Source organism: Rhinopithecus roxellana, chromosome 14, assembly GCF_007565055.1.
Source record: "Rhinopithecus roxellana isolate Shanxi Qingling chromosome 14, ASM756505v1, whole genome shotgun sequence".
Taxonomy (NCBI): domain Eukaryota; kingdom Metazoa; phylum Chordata; class Mammalia; order Primates; family Cercopithecidae; genus Rhinopithecus; species Rhinopithecus roxellana.
The window spans coordinates 73,394,178-73,410,002 of record NC_044562.1 but is presented as its reverse complement, the minus strand read 5'-3'; the positions used below and the strand labels follow the sequence as shown (position 1 = coordinate 73,410,002).

The 15,825-nt window shown below is 45.7% G+C and overlaps 1 protein-coding gene across 1 annotated transcript in view; it reads left to right on the top strand.

The window, feature by feature from the left end:
• The window catches only part of LOC115893155, a 57,408-nt gene that overhangs the window by 12,959 nt on the left and 28,624 nt on the right, over positions 1 to 15,825 (top strand). The window lies entirely within an intron of this gene.

The following is a 15,825-nucleotide window of genomic DNA, read 5'->3' as shown; positions in this document are numbered from 1 at the left end:
GATTTGGTACACTGCAATCACAGTAATTAACATATCCATCTCCTCATGTAGTCACCCTTTGTGTGCGTGCGAGGACACTTAAGATCTACTCTCTTCCCACATTTTAAGTATCTGATTCAGTATGATTAACTATAGTCACCATGCTGTACATTAGATCCCAGCATGTATTCATCTAGTAACTGAAGGTTTGTACCCTTTGACCAACATCTTTGATTTCCCCTGTGCTTCCCATTCACTGATAACTACTATTCTATTCTCTGTTTCTGTGTGGTCTACATTTTTAGATGCCACAGATAAGAGATATCATGCAGATTTTTCTTTCTCTGTCTGGCTTATTTTACTAAGAGTAATATCCTCCAGGTTCATCCATGTTGTCACAAATGACAGGATTCCTTTTTTTTTTTTTTGAGACTGTGTCTTGCTCTGTCACTCAGGCTGGGAGTGCAGGGGCTCCATCTTGGTTCACTGCAACCTCCTTCTCCTGGGTTCAAGCGATTCTCCTGCCTCAGCCTCCCAAGTAGCTGAGATTACAGGCATGCACCACCACACCTGGCTAGTTTTTGTATTTTTAATGGAGATGGGATTTGGCCAGGCTGGTCTCGAACTCCTGACTTCAGGTGATCCGTCCACCTCAGCCCCCCAAAGTGCTGGGATTACAGGCGTGAGCCACTGCCTCCAGCCAGGATTCCTTCATAAGGCTAAATAATATTCCTCTGTGCGTGTGTGTGTGTATGTGTGTGGGTGTGTGTACAAACACACGTCACATTTTCTTTACCCATTTACCCACCATGGGCACTAGGTTGACTCTGCTATCTTGGCTATTGTGAATAATGCTGCAATGAACATAAGAATGCAGACAGCTCTTTGAAATGCTGATTCATTTACTTTGGTGCTTATTTTACTGAGCATAGTGTCCTCCAGGTTCATCCATGTTGTCACAAATGACAGGATTACAGGCTTGCCCACTATGCCCAGCTAATTACAGGCTTGCACCACCACGGACAGCTAATTTTTTGTATTTTTAGTAGAGATGGGGTTTCAGTGTGTTGGCTAAGCTGATCTCGAATGCCTGACCTCAGGCGATCCGCCCGCCTCAGCCTCCCAAAGTGCTGGGATTACAGGCATGAGCCATTGTGCCCAGCCAGTATTCCTTCTTAAGGCTAAATAATATTCCTCAGGGTGTGTGTATGTGTGTGTGTGTGTGTGTGTGTGTGTGTGGACGCGCGCCCGTGCGCACGCACACGCAGTGTGAGGCAGTGTGAGGAGTGGGAGTAGGAGAGTGTGCTAATGTGATTCCAGATCACATTAATCGCAGGAGCCAGTAGATGGAGCAGGCCGAGGGAGGCGAGGTGGGATGTGGAGAGAGAATGTGGAAACCATGAAGGACCTTCTCATCTACAATATACAGGGGTTCCCCTTCTCCCCTTGCTAGATCTTGACTGTTAGAGACAGCCATTCTAACAGGTGGGCCTACATCCCATTCTGCATTGGCCTCTAGCCCTTCCATCCGGTCCCCTCGGAATCACTCCCCTTCTCCAGTTCTTCTCACTATACTTTTCTGGCTTCTTGCCTCAGCTAGAACACGCCTGAGAAATGAACAGCTTGAAGAGCTCCCATTCAAATAAAACGCCCTTCCTGTGACCTTACACTCCATGCTCACTCTTGCCTGAACTCTCACTGCCTGTCTCACTCAAGAACTCCTAATTGGGCACAGTTGCTCCTTCCTGTAATTCCCTCCTTTTGGGAGGCTGAGGCAAGAGGATCGCTTGAACCCAGGAGGCTGAGGTTGCAGTTAGCTGTGATCACACCATGGCACTCCAACCTGGGCAGCAAAGCAAAACCCTGTCTCAGGAAAAAATAAAGAGCTGCTGGTCTTCATTTCTTCACTCCCCATTTCCTCTTTAACAGAGCCACCTGGCTTCTGCCCTGCATGTTACCAAAACCTCTTTAGCTGAAGCTGATAACTTTGGCCAGTGACTCCTGCACAACAGACCTTGAGCCCCCCTTTCAGTACTTAGTGACAGCGCTCTCAGATGACACAGTTGACAGGGCCCTCCATGGTTTCCACACCCCCTCTCTCCTATCCCACCTCTCCTCCCTCAGCCTGCTCCATCTCCTGGCTCCTGGGATTGATGTGACCCAGAATCATGTTGGCACATCCTCCTCTTCCCACTCCTCACACTACCTTACCAGTCACCTCAAGCCAAGATATTAGATCAAAATCTACCTCCTTCCCCGGTCTGGCCTCTGAGTTCTAGATGTCTGTTCTAGATGCCTGGGGACCAGAACCTGGATGTCACACGAGAATTTTACATTAAATATGATCATCCCTTAACTAATCACTGCTTTCCCATTCCACAGACACCTACTCTTCCTGACCTGTCTTTACAAAGAATCACATGCTGGATCCCCTGACTGGACCCTCCTGGTCATCTCAGCACCTGCTTCCTCTTCCCCATCCAGCAACCAATCCAGACCCTCCTCCTGGACATCTCTCAAGTTTGTCCTCTGCTCAACACATCCTCTGCTTTGGGCTCAGTTCAGCTCTCTCACTGGCTCTCACCTGGCTGGTTTAGAATGCTCAATGACTGTCCCTGCCTGCAGACCTACCCTCTCAGCTCACCTCTCATGTGACCATCCATGCCTCTGATGCCATCTTTGCTAATATCCTCCTGTGGGTTCTCACTGCTTCCAGGTAAAGCAGTGCTTCCTAGACACGACACCCAAGGACCTCCCGACCTGTTCCCTTATCTTCCACCCTGTGTGCTCCCCAAAAAGCTTCAGTGTCTCCAACATACCCTGCATCACACCACACAGACACACACCACACAGACATGCCCCACCCCTCCCCACAGCACTCTGCCTGAAACATCCTCCCTCTGCCTCCTTCCCCAGGGCCACTGCCTGTGGTCTTGCAGGTCATGCATCTCAGCTCTGGGTGCACCATGGGCATGTAGTATGATGTTGGGGTACCCTGAACTTTCATGTGCATGACCTCAAAAACTATGTGACAGCCCACACTCCCCTTGTTGCCTAAACTCCTGGTCATCCTTCAAGAATAATATTTCTCAAGGGTGGTCTGAGGACCCCAGCAAAATAACTATGTAAGGTGCCTTCTAAAAACAGTGCTTCCTGCCAGGCACAGTGGCTCACACTTGTAATCTCAGCACTTTGGGAGGCCAAGATGGGAGGGTTGCTTGAGCCCAGGAGTTCAAGACCAGCCTCGGCAACATACCCAGTCTCTACAGAAAACAAAAACAAAAACAAAACAAACCAGTGTTTCTGGACCCACAGAATCAGAATAGTTGAGGAATGAATGAAAAGGCAGGAAGAAAACAATAATGGTGTTGTTTGTGATTATGGGTGCTGAAAATCTCCATGTCCTCGTGTAATCATGACAAGAAGTCAATGACTTTAACAAATGCAGAGACTGAGGCTCAGAAAGGTTAATTAACTTTCTTCAAGGTCTGTCCCGACCTGCAGGACAGTCGAACGGGCCCTGGAAGGGGGAGTGGGAATGGAGGAGACAAGAAAACACAAGAAATGGAGACAAGACAAACAGCCTGATCAAGTCTCGTTTATTGAGTGTAGGGTCATGCCTTATATAGGCTGGCAGGGGAAGAGGTTGGGCCAGGGCGGTGATAGGGGCCGGATCTTCTCAAATTACAATCGCGCATGCGCCGTGGGTTTGTACTTTTCCCGGGCGCGGGATCGCACCTGCGCCCTGGGCTGCATATCTTCCTGGGCGGGAAAATGTTTGCGCGCGCGCGGGAAAGGTTGGCGCGCGCAGGAAAGGTTGGCGCGCGGGAACAGTTTTGGCGCGCGCGGGAGAAACTTAGGCGCGCGCGGGAGAAACTTAGGCGCGCGCGGGAGAAACTTTGGGCGCGCGCGGGAAGGGTTTATAAATAAAGAACCCGGGAATGCGCCCTCTTGTCTCCGCTTTGCGGAGATCAAGCAACAGAGGTCGGCTAATTCCGGGCCTCATGGCTCCGGACAGGTCCCCCTTTTTTATATATAATTATGGCTAGAAGATTGTCCCTCGGGAACTGCGCCTGTCTTAGGTTGGAGTAATGCATCTCATCACTGGTACCCGTCATGGGATTAGGCAGTAGCTTATGACGGCCCTCCTGTCTTAGGTTAGTGAGAGATGATACTCTCTTACCCGTCATTGGCTGTCCAGTTCAGCGCATAGGGAAGGTGGTCATAATGGGTGTGAGTATGAACCACCGCGATCTTCTTGTTCTAGGCGATGATAATGGACCTGTATAGGCTTCGCTTGGATAGCCTCGACTTGTTGCTTAATGAATGTCATGAGCTTATTGAAAACCAAAGGTCCTACAGAGAGTAAAAGCAATAGGCAAAGCAGGGGGCCCAGGAATGGCATAAGATAGGGAAGGAGTCCATGGAACCCAGTCCAAAACGGGTTATCGGTTATTTCCTTTCGTCGTTTTTCTAGGTCTTCTTGTAGACGCCTGATTTTGTCCCTGACGATCCCGGATTTGTTGGCATAAAAACAGCACTTCTCCTGTAAAGCCAAGCAGATGCCTCCCTGTTCTGCAGTTAGTAAATCTAGGCCTCTTCTATTTTGGAGCACTACTTCTGCCAGAGAATCTACCTGATCTTGTAAATCTTGTATAGTACTCGAAATGGCCTGCATATCTGAGATCAGTTGGCGAGACAATTTGGTGTATTGAGTAACAGAAACCCCTAGGCCTGTAGCCCCAGTTGCTACGGCAGTAGTTATGCCTAATCCTGCAAGTAAGGGGATAAATTGTATTGCCCTTTTGTTTCTTCCTAAAAAGTGATCTATAGCTGGGATAGGTACAGGTTCATCTCCAGGGATAATGTCTATGTCAGGTAAAAGTGTGGCTAAGACACAGCGTCCTGTCCAGTTAGTAGGTAAATAGGTATAAGCCCTATTATTGCCACATATAAAAACCGAGCTGTTTGGGGCACACAGCGATTGGAAAATATTTACTATGGTGGAACAATTATTGAATTGATTGAATCCTACATCGAGGTCGTAAGTGTTATTAAGGGGAGGGGAGTAGATGCAAGAGGAACTAGGAAATTCTAAAGGCTGTACTTTAAGGGGAGGAATTATGGTGCAAGGGGTATTGGATGTATAATTTAAGTTATTACTGGGTATGGCAAGAGGAACGGGATCTCCTGATTGCAGACACAGCCAGCAGTCATCAGCCAGACTAGAGTTGGAATTGTTAAGCAGGTTATGAGTAGCCGTGAGGAGGGCAAAGGTCTGGGCATCAATTTTCTCTTTCCCTCGGGCTTTGGGCAAGGCCAAGGGGTGGTAGTGAATTTCCGGGTACAGGGACCTTTGCAACTCTTCAAGTTTTTTGTATACCCTAATTTCTTGGACCTTGTCTTGTGGTCCTCCTCCGTCAGAGGTATGAAGAGGGGGGTGAATATTCCAGCAGACAGGCTGTCCTACAGTTCCAGTACAGCCAGCTGATATAAGGTTATTGGTACTTCCTACAACTGTAGGGACACTATTGGCCCCTATAGTAGGGGTTCTAGATCTTGTTAGGATAGCAGTATAGTATGTTTTACCGCCAGAGGTACATTCTAAATAAGTAGTGTAGCAGGAACTATGCATAGCAGTCTCAAATGTGTCACAAGGGCAGGTTGTGGTATCCCCTCCACTAAATATTCTTGGGGTTGACACACACCTCCACTTAAGAGAGTCACTAGACAGGTATGCTGTGTAAGCGGAGCAGGACACAGCTGAGATGTACGTATTTGGAAGGGAGGTCACATATCCCCCCAAACAATCACAGGGCTTACCGTATCGTTGTCGTATATATTTACGGGCCTCATGGGGATTACCAAAGCCGGCATATACCTGGAGTGCTTGGCAAATCAGCACCATGGTCCAGAGGGGCTTGTAGTTGAAGTTCATCTCTGCAATAGAGGAAAAGAGTACTCTCAGGGAGAAAATCACTCCCTGGATTGGTTATTATTAGGTACCTGTCTTACCAGTCGCTCTGGTAGCCATCTGGCTGCATCATGAGTTTGAGAAAAAACACAAACTGAGCCTCTTCCCCAGATTAACACTGGGTCTGGACCATGCCATGTGTTGTCTAAGGGGTCTTTCCATTTAACCGTGGCAAATTGTTTTTTGGACTCGGAATGCCAAAATCGATCGGCTGCTGATCTGTTCAGGTTGTCCAAATTTAAAAAATTTAAAATAAAAAGTGTGTGATTAAGGATATTTCTAGGGGTGCCCTTAGTAGGGTACCATTCTCCCCTTTTTATTTTGTCAATGGTGGTTTTTAAGGATAGGTGTGTTCTTTTAACTATTCCTTGTCCTTGAGGGTTATAGGGAATTCCAGTAATGTGTTTTATTTGTAATTTAAGACAAAAGTCTTGAAAGGCTTTGGATGTATAACCAGGACCATTGTCTGTTTTTAGTTGTTTAGGCTTTCCAACTATGGAAAAACAGTGTAGTAAATGAGCTATGACATGTTTGGTAGCTTCGCCTGTTTGTAGGGTGGCCAGTATAAATCCACTAAATGTATCTATACATACATGGATGTATTTTAAGTTACCGAATTTTGAATAATGAGTGACATCCATTTGCCAAATCATGTTGGGAACTAGTCCTCTTGGGTTAATTCCTAAGTGAGGGACTGGCAGGTATGTTATACAGGTCTGACATTGTTTAACTATTTGTCTTGCTTGTTCTCTAGTTATTTTAAACATCAGTCTCAAAGTTTGAGCATTAAGATGGTGTAAGGCATGAATAGCCTGTGCTTGGGCTAGGTTTGTATTTGTAGCTATGGCTACCGTCTTGGTTGCCATATCAGCCAGTTGATTGCCCTGGGATAGAGGTCCTGGTAATCCTGAATGAGCTCTAATATGTCCAAGAAAGAAAGGTGTTGATCTGTCATGTATTAATTGTTGGCATTGTAAAAATAACTTGGCTGTGTCTGAGACATGTTTGATTTGTGCTACGGTCTCAAGTAAAGATATTGAGTGAGCTAAATATGCACTGTCAGTATAAATATTAAGGGCCTGATTAGGGAAGGCTGACAGTACTGCGATTAGGGCCTGCAATTCTACTAGCTGAGCTGAAGTATGGCTGGTTTTGAATTTAACAGTGGTATCTGCAAAGGTGTATGCAGCAGTTCCTGTGGATGACCCATCAGTGAATACTAATAAGGCATTGTCTAAAGGTGTTTTACTGGTAACATGAGGGAAGACAAAAGCATGCAGCTTACAAAATTGAATAAGCCTGTTTGGTGGATAATGGTTATCTAAGTTGCCAGCATAAGAGGCGCAAGCAATCCGCCACGTTTCAGTATTTTGCATCAACCAATGGATTTGTGGCTTAGAATAAGGTTGTATGATCATAGAGGGTTCAATTCCAAAATATTTTTTGCTATTGTCTCTCCCTAGAATAATTAAATCTGCTATGGCATCATAATAGGGGAGTAATACCTTTTTGGGAGATGAAGGCAAGTGGACCCACATAATAGGGTTATTTTGCCAGAATAAACCAGTAGGTGTTAGTGTTGTGTTAAATATTAAAAGGGTTAATGGCTGTGAATAGTCTATGTTAGTAACAAATTGCTCAGCAATGGCTGCCTCTACTTTATTAAGTGATAAAAGAGCTTCTTTTGATAACGACCTAAGGGACTTAGGGCTGGGGTCACCTCTCAGGGTGTCGAATAAGGGTTTTAAGTCTCCTGTGGTGAGTTTTAAGTAGGGCCGAAGCCAATTTATGTCTCCAAGGAGCTTTTGGAAATCATTGAGGGTTTGTAACTTATCTTTACGGATAACGGCCTTTTGATTTGTAATTTTAGGTCCATTTATTTGAAAACCTAAATATGTATAAGGGTCTTGTAGTTGTATTTTTTCTGGAGCTATTTGTAAACCCGCCGTGGTTAGTTCTTGCTTGAGTTGAGCAAAACACTGTAAAACTTGTTCTCCCATTTTTCCTGCTATAAGAATGTCATCCATATAGTGTATAATATACATTTGTTTCCATGTCTCTCTAACTGAGTGTATGGCCGTAGCCACATATTTTTGACACAAGGTGGGACTGTTGGCCATACCTTGAGGTAACACTTTCCATTGGTATCGTTTCATTGGTTCTTTGAAATTTACAGATGGTAAGCTAAAGGCGAATCGTTTTTGGTCAGTAGGATGAAGGGGAATTGTAAAAAAGCAATCTTTAAGGTCTATGATAATTTTAAAATATCCTTGAGGGATTGCTACCGGAGAGGGTAGCCCTGGCTGTAAGGCGCCCATAAGGACCATAGTAGCATTTACTGCTCTTAGATCTTGTAAGAGTCTCCAATTTCCAGATTTCTTTTTTATGACGAATATGGGGGTGTTCCAAGGAGAGTTGCTTTCTGTGATGTGTCCTGCCTCTAATTGTTCCTGCACTAACTGTTGGGCAGCGGCAAGCTTCTCATTGGTTAGTGGCCATTGATCAACCCAAACGGGTTCATCTGATTTCCAAGTGATTGGATCAGCAAATTTTTGGGGTGCAGGCATGTCAATGGCCACGGTTAAAAATGTCCAAGCCCCATTTTATCCAATTTTCCTATGGCTGGGATTGGCTGTAAAATGCCATCTTCTCTTTTTCCTAACCCTTTTCCAGGGTGGTAGCCCTGAGCCAACATTTGTGCAGTGACTATATCATTTGGGCTACCCATCATGACCCTCATTTGGGAGAGAAGATCTCTACCCCAAAGGTTAACAGGCAAATCAGGGATAACAAATGGCTTAATGAGACCGGAATTACTTTCTTGATCTCTCCAGGTGAGATATTTGGAACTTTGTCTAGGGTTATTACTTTGCCCGATTCCTCGTAAATTTGTTAAGGTCTCTGAAGTGGGCCAACTGGAGGGCCAATCTTGCTCTTTAATAATTGTTACATCGGCCCCTGTGTCTATCAGTCCTGTAAATAACTTTCCGTCTAGCCACAAGGTGAGAGAGGGTTTTTGATTAGTAATGGGCTGTACCCAGTAGATGTCTGAGGATCCGAATCCTCCCTTTCCCCTTAGGGGCGACTGGACTTTATTAACTGTTTTTAGCAATGGTAACAGGAGTAACTGCGCTATTCTATCCCCTTGAGGAATGATAATGATGTTGTCAATAGCCTTGGCCATGATTTTGATTTCTCCTATATAATCACTATCCACTATTCCTGGAAAGACCTGTAGGCCTTTCATGATGACGCTGCTTCTTCCCAGGATTAATCCAAACATGTTTGAGGGTAGGGGCCCATATATACCCGTACTTAGGGCCTGAGGTCCCATTTCAGGGGTTAATACTGTGTGGGAGGTGGAACAGAGGTCCAATCCTGCGCTTCCTGGGGTTGCTCTACTAAGCTGTGAAACGGATTGTTGTTGGTTGGTACAAAACTGACCGCCCCATAAGCTTGTTTCGGGGCCTGGGGCCGGCCCCTCAATCCGTTTCCCTGTTGAGGTGTTAGGGGATTTCCTTGATTGTCAATTTTAGATTTACATTCATTGGACCAATGTTTTCCTCTTTTACACCTAGGGCAGAGGCCTGGAGCTTTTGCCTCTAAGGTCTTAGCTAGCTCTCCCTTACAATCCCTAGCGAAGTGTCCCAATTTTCCACACTTGAAGCACCCCTTGCTATTCTTATTTTTACTGGCGAGGAAGTCTTTTACGGTTTGTCCACTAAAGGCAGCAGCCATAGCCAAACCCTGTTGATATGAGGGCCCTATGTCTGAACAGAGGCGGATGTAACCTGTTAAGTCTGTTTTCTTTCTATAAGGTCTGATTGCTGCCTGACAAGCCGGGTTAGCGTTTTCGTAAGCTAGCTGTTTTACATAATCCACCCCTGCCTCGGCATTTCCAAATATTCTGCTGGCTGTGGTTAAAAGTCTATGTACAAAGTCTGCAAAAGGCTCATCAGGTCCTTGTTTGACCCCCGTGAGCGAGGCTCCTGGATCCCCCTTAACAGGAAGTTTTCTCCAGGCTTTGGTAGCCGCTGCCTGGATTTGAGAAAACAGTCCAGGATCATACTGCATCTGAGCATCGGTTTCTGTGTAATTACCCGAGCCAGTTAGCATATCAAAATCCCAACCATTTCCGGCTTGTTGGTTTCTCTTGGCCGTATCTCTACAATTTTCATAAAATTCTGACTTCCAAATCAGATGGTCGCCTCCGGAAAGAACTGCTCTAACTAAGGTATTCCAATCTATGGGAGTGAGCCAATTTTCGGCCACAGATTCGACTATGGCCAGGGTGTACGGGGCAGTAGCTCCGTATTGCGAGACAGCAGTTTTTAGTTCTTTTATTACAGTAAATTCAAACCCATTGTGGTGTCTCCAGGCTCGACCCTGCGTATCTGTAGTTTCCGTTACTGGAAAAACATCTCGAGGAGAGGAATCCTCCCTATCCCTACTACCAAGCGACCTTCCTTTTGGGACATGCTGTCCGGGTCTCTGAGGGTGAGAGGGTTTCTCTATTCCTTTAGGGTATTGAACGCTCTCACTTCCTGTCCTTAATTTCTGCAATCTAGTGATTAAAGACTGATGTAGTTCTTCGAGCTTTATTTGCTCTTCAAGCTGTGCAATTTTTTCTCTAAGCTCCTCTTTTGGGTCTATTACTGCCATAACTGCGGGGGCAGAAGCCTTATTATAGGGAGGGGGATAAGTAAGAGTTTGTGGCCAGTCAGAATTATAATATTTTGCTGCCCCTTCCTCTAAATTATCCCAGTTTACTTCTGAACAGTTAAGGTTATTTTTACTTTTGCTTTCATTAGTTGTAGGTAAAACTGGGTATTTTTTGAACTTTTCCTTATTTGATGTTTCTATATTTGTCATTGAGGGGACCCCAGCCTCTTCCTCGTCACTTTGTAGAGATATAAGGTCTATTTCTTTATTAGGTATGGGTTTTTCGAGGTCGGTTTGGGAGCTGCCTCTTAATATTTCCTCAGTCTGAGTAACCACTGCCATTACCTCAGGATCTTTTTCTTTTTCCTTTTTATCTATTATATCTCTGATTAGATTCCAATAAGAAAAAGCTGTCACCGGAACCTTTTCTGGTCCAAAAGTACTATAGTAATCTTGAAAACAGTCTCCCACTCTACGCCACCTCTTTACGTCAATGGTCCCTTCTTGTGGAAACCAAGGGCAGGTTTCTTTTACAAAATCAAAAAACTTAAACAAATCATTACTTTTAACCTTTACTCCTCGTGTTTTTAAAGCCTCTTTTAATTGCCCTACATAAATTTGATGCTGGCTTAATTCTTGTCCCATAATCAGACACTATTACTCACCTCTGGTTCCAACGCGGCAGGCTCCCGCGACGTCCGGGGGAATTTCTTTCCACTTTCACTTTCGGCCGACTTTAGTGCCTTCTTCCTCACTTTTTCCCCCGTGTCCAGGTCCCTGTTCGGGCGCCAGGTGTCCCGACCTGCAGGACAGTCGAACGGGCCCTGGAAGGGGGAGTGGGAATGGAGGAGACAAGAAAACACAAGAAATGGAGACAAGACAAACAGCCTGATCAAGTCTCGTTTATTGAGTGTAGGGTCATGCCTTATATAGGCTGGCAGGGGAAGAGGTTGGGCCAGGGCGGTGATAGGGGCCGGATCTTCTCAAATTACAATCGCGCATGCGCCGTGGGTTTGTACTTTTCCCGGGCGCGGGATCGCACCTGCGCCCTGGGCTGCATATCTTCCTGGGCGGGAAAATGTTTGCGCGCGCGCGGGAAAGGTTGGCGCGCGCAGGAAAGGTTGGCGCGCGGGAACAGTTTTGGCGCGCGCGGGAGAAACTTAGGCGCGCGCGGGAGAAACTTAGGCGCGCGCGGGAGAAACTTTGGGCGCGCGCGGGAAGGGTTTATAAATAAAGAACCCGGGAATGCGCCCTCTTGTCTCCGCTTTGCGGAGATCAAGCAACAGAGGTCGGCTAATTCCGGGCCTCATGGCTCCGGACAAAGGTCAAACAGCTAGTAAATAGAAAATGCAGCGTTTGATTCTAGGTCCTTAAAACTTTAAAGTCCAACTACCTGCCTATACCCTGCTGTAATGGTTAATGTTTAAGTGTCAACTTGACTGAACTAAGGAATACCTAGAGGGATGGTGAAGCACCACTTCTGAGTGTGGCTGTGAGGGGGTTTCCAGAGGAGACTGGTGTCTGAGTTTGGTTTGATCTTCTCCACCCTAGGAGTAGATCCATTATGTTTATGACATTATGCTGCTTGGACCTTTATGAGCATGAAGTAGCAACTACTACGGACTTGTTGGTAAGTAATTTGCATGTCAGAGGGTGGAAAATAAATCCAATCAAAATTTAAGGGCCTTCTACCTCTGAAATTTCTAGGAGTCCAGTGGTATGGAGCTTGTTGATATATCCCTTGTAAGGTGAAGGTTAAGTTGTTGCACCTGGTCCCTTCTACAACCAAGAAAAAGGCACACTGCCTAGTGGGCCTACTTGGATTTTGGAGTCAACATATTCCTCATTTGGGTGTGTTACTCAGGCTCATCCACCAAGTGACTGAAAAAGCCGCTAGTTTTGAGTAGAACCCAGAATAGGAGAAGGCTCTGCAACAGGTCCAGGCTGCTGTGCAAGCTGTTCTGCCACTTGGGGCCATACGATCCAGCAGATCCAATGGTGCTTGAGGGGTCAGTGGCAGATAGGGAGGGTATAGGAGAATCACAGCAGAGGCTCTTAGGATTTTGGAGCAAGGCCCTGCCATCATCTGCAGATAAGTACTCTCCTTTTGACAGATAGCTCTTGGCCTTGGTAGAAACTGAATGCTTGACCATGGGCCACCAAGTTACCACACAACCTGATCTGGCTATCATGAACTGGGTGTTATCTGATCTACCAACCCATAAAGTTGGGAGTGCACAGCAGTGTTTCATCTTTAAATAGAAGTAGTATGTACATGATCAGGCCCAAGCAGGCCCTGCAGACACAAGTAAGTTACATGAAGTGGCCCAAATGCCCATGGTTTCTCTCTCTTTGCCTGCACCTGTGGCCTCATGGGAAGTACCCTATGATCAGCTGAAGAGGAAGAGGAGGCCAGGTCCTGATTCACAGATGGTTCTGCACAATATGCAGGCACCATCAGAAAGTGGACAGCTGCAGCACTATGGCCCCTTCCTGGGACATCCCTGAAGGACACGGGTGAAGGGAAATCTTCTCAGTGGGCAGAACTTCAGGCAGTGCACCTGGCCATGCACTTTGCATAGAAGGAGAATGGCCAGACATGTGATTATATACTAATCCATGGGCTGTATCCCATGGTTTGGCTGGATGGTCAGAGATTTGGAAGGCACATGATTGGAAAATTGGTGACAAAGAAATCCTAGAAGAGGGTATGTTGATAGACCTCTCGTGTGGACAAAGGATGTGAAGATATTTTTGGCCCATGTAAATGCTCACCAAAATGATCTCTGCAGAGGAAGCCTTTAATAATCAGGTGGTTAGGATGACTTGTTCTGTGGATATTGTCAGCCTTTTTCCCTAGACACCCCTGACATGCTCCAGTGTGCTCATGAACAAGGTGGCCATGGTGGCAGGGATGGAGGTTATGCATGGACTCAGCAACATGGACTTCCACTCACCAAAGTCAACCTGATTACAGTCACCCACTGAAAACCCAATCTGCCAGCATCAGAGACCAAAGATGAGCCCGAAGATGGCACTATTTTCTGAGTGATCAGTCAGCTATCTGGGGGCAACTTGACTACGTTGGGCCTCTTCCATCATAGAAAGGGTAGCATTTTGTCTTTACTGGAATAGACACTTACCAAGTACTACAATACTGACACTTACTGGAATAGACACAAGGATATGGATTTGCCTTTCCTGCATGCAATGCTTCTGCCAAAACTACCATCTGTGGAGTTATAGATGCCTTAACCATCATCATGATATTCCACACAGCATTGATTCTGACCAAGAAACTCACTTTGTAGGCAAAGACATGTGACAATGGGCTCATGCTTATTGAACTCACTGGTCTTACCATCTTCCCCATTATCCTGAATCAGCTGGCTTTATAGAACAATGGAATGGCCTTTTGACATTGCAGTTACAGCACCAGCTAAGTGACAGCATTTTGTAGGGCTGAGGCAAGATTCTCCAGAAGGCTGTATACGCTCTGAATCAGTGTCTAGCATATGGTCCTGTTTCTCCCATAACCAGGGTTCGTGGGCTCAGGAATCAAGGGGTGAAAATGGGAGTGACACCACTCGTCATTATCCCTGGTGATCCACTAGTAAAATTTTTGCTTCCTGTTCGCACAACTTTATGCTCTGCTGGCCTTAAGTTCTTAGTTACAGAGGGAGGAATGCTTCCACCAGGAGACACAACAATGATTCCATTGAACTGGGAGTTCAGGCTGCCACCTGGCCACTTTGAGCTCCTTACGCCCTGAGTTGACAGGCTAAGAAGGGAGTTATGGTACGGACTGGGGTGATTAACCGGACTTCCAAAAGGAAATTGGGCTACTACTCCACACTGCAGGTAAGGAAGAGTGTGTCTGGAATACAGGAGATCCCTTGGGGCATCTCTCAGCATTAGCATACCCTGTGATTAAGGTCAATGGGAAATTGCAACCCAATTCAGGCAGGACTGACTGCAAATGGCCCAGACCCTTCAGGAATGAAAGCATGGGTCACCCCACAAGGAAAAGTGCCATGACCAGCTGAGGTGCTTGCTGGAGACAAAGGGAATACAGAATGGGTAGTGGAAGGAAGTAGTTACAAATACCAGCTATGACCACATAACCAGTTACAGAAATGAGGACCATGATTGTCATGAGTGTTTCCTCTCATTTGTTAAAAATACATTTGTATGTATATACATATACTAAGCAAATATCTTTGTTTTCATTCCTCTCTCTTATGTAGCATAAGATATTGACTTTATATCGGTATTGAAGTATTGTTAATTTTACATCATATGGGATCTCACGGGAGGAGTAAACATCAATCAAGGACTTGACCTCCTTTCTGGGGCAGGGGTTAATGCATTTTTGGTTGAATGCAGGATAGCTGTATCACGCTGGGTGAACTATGAACTTGTTATTGTCTTTATTTGGAGACCAGGTATGGTTTGAGGAGATGGGTATGGGTGCCAAGTTGACAAGGGGTGGGTTTGTGATGGTTAATTTTAGGTGTCGACTTGACAGGATTAAGGCATAGCTAGAGAACTGGTAAAACATCATCTCTGGGTGTATTTGTTTCCACAGGAGTCTGATGTGTCAGTCAGACTGAGTGGGGAAGATCTGTCCTCAATGTGGGTGGGCACCACCCAGTTGGCTGGGGGCCCAGATAGAACACAAAAAGGCAGGGGAAAGGCAAACTTGTGTCTCTCTTCTTGGAGCTGGGACACCCTCTTCCTCTTGCCCTTGGACATCAGAACTCCAGGCTCTCTGACTTTTGGACTCCAGGACTGAGACTGATGTTCCCTCTGGTTCTTGGGCCTTCAGCCTTGGACTGAGAATTATCCCATGGGCTTTCCTGGTTCTGAAGCCTTCAGATTTGGACTGAGCCATGCTACTGGAATCCCAGCTTGCAGACAACCTGTTGTGGGACTTTTTAGCCTCATAGATATATTTATGATTTCTCATATATATTATTTCTTTTCATCTTATAGACTTTAATCCATAATATAGTTTACTCTACAACTAGAAACTGTGATACACACACATATCTTATTGGCTTTGTGTTTCTGGAGAACCTTGACAAATACAGTTGGATTGTGGTGATTTGGAGGCCATCAACTAAGCCTGGCCTGTAGCTGCACAGTTTCTAGTTCTTGGGTAAACTATATTGTGGATTAAAGTTTACAATATGAAAAGAAATCATTTT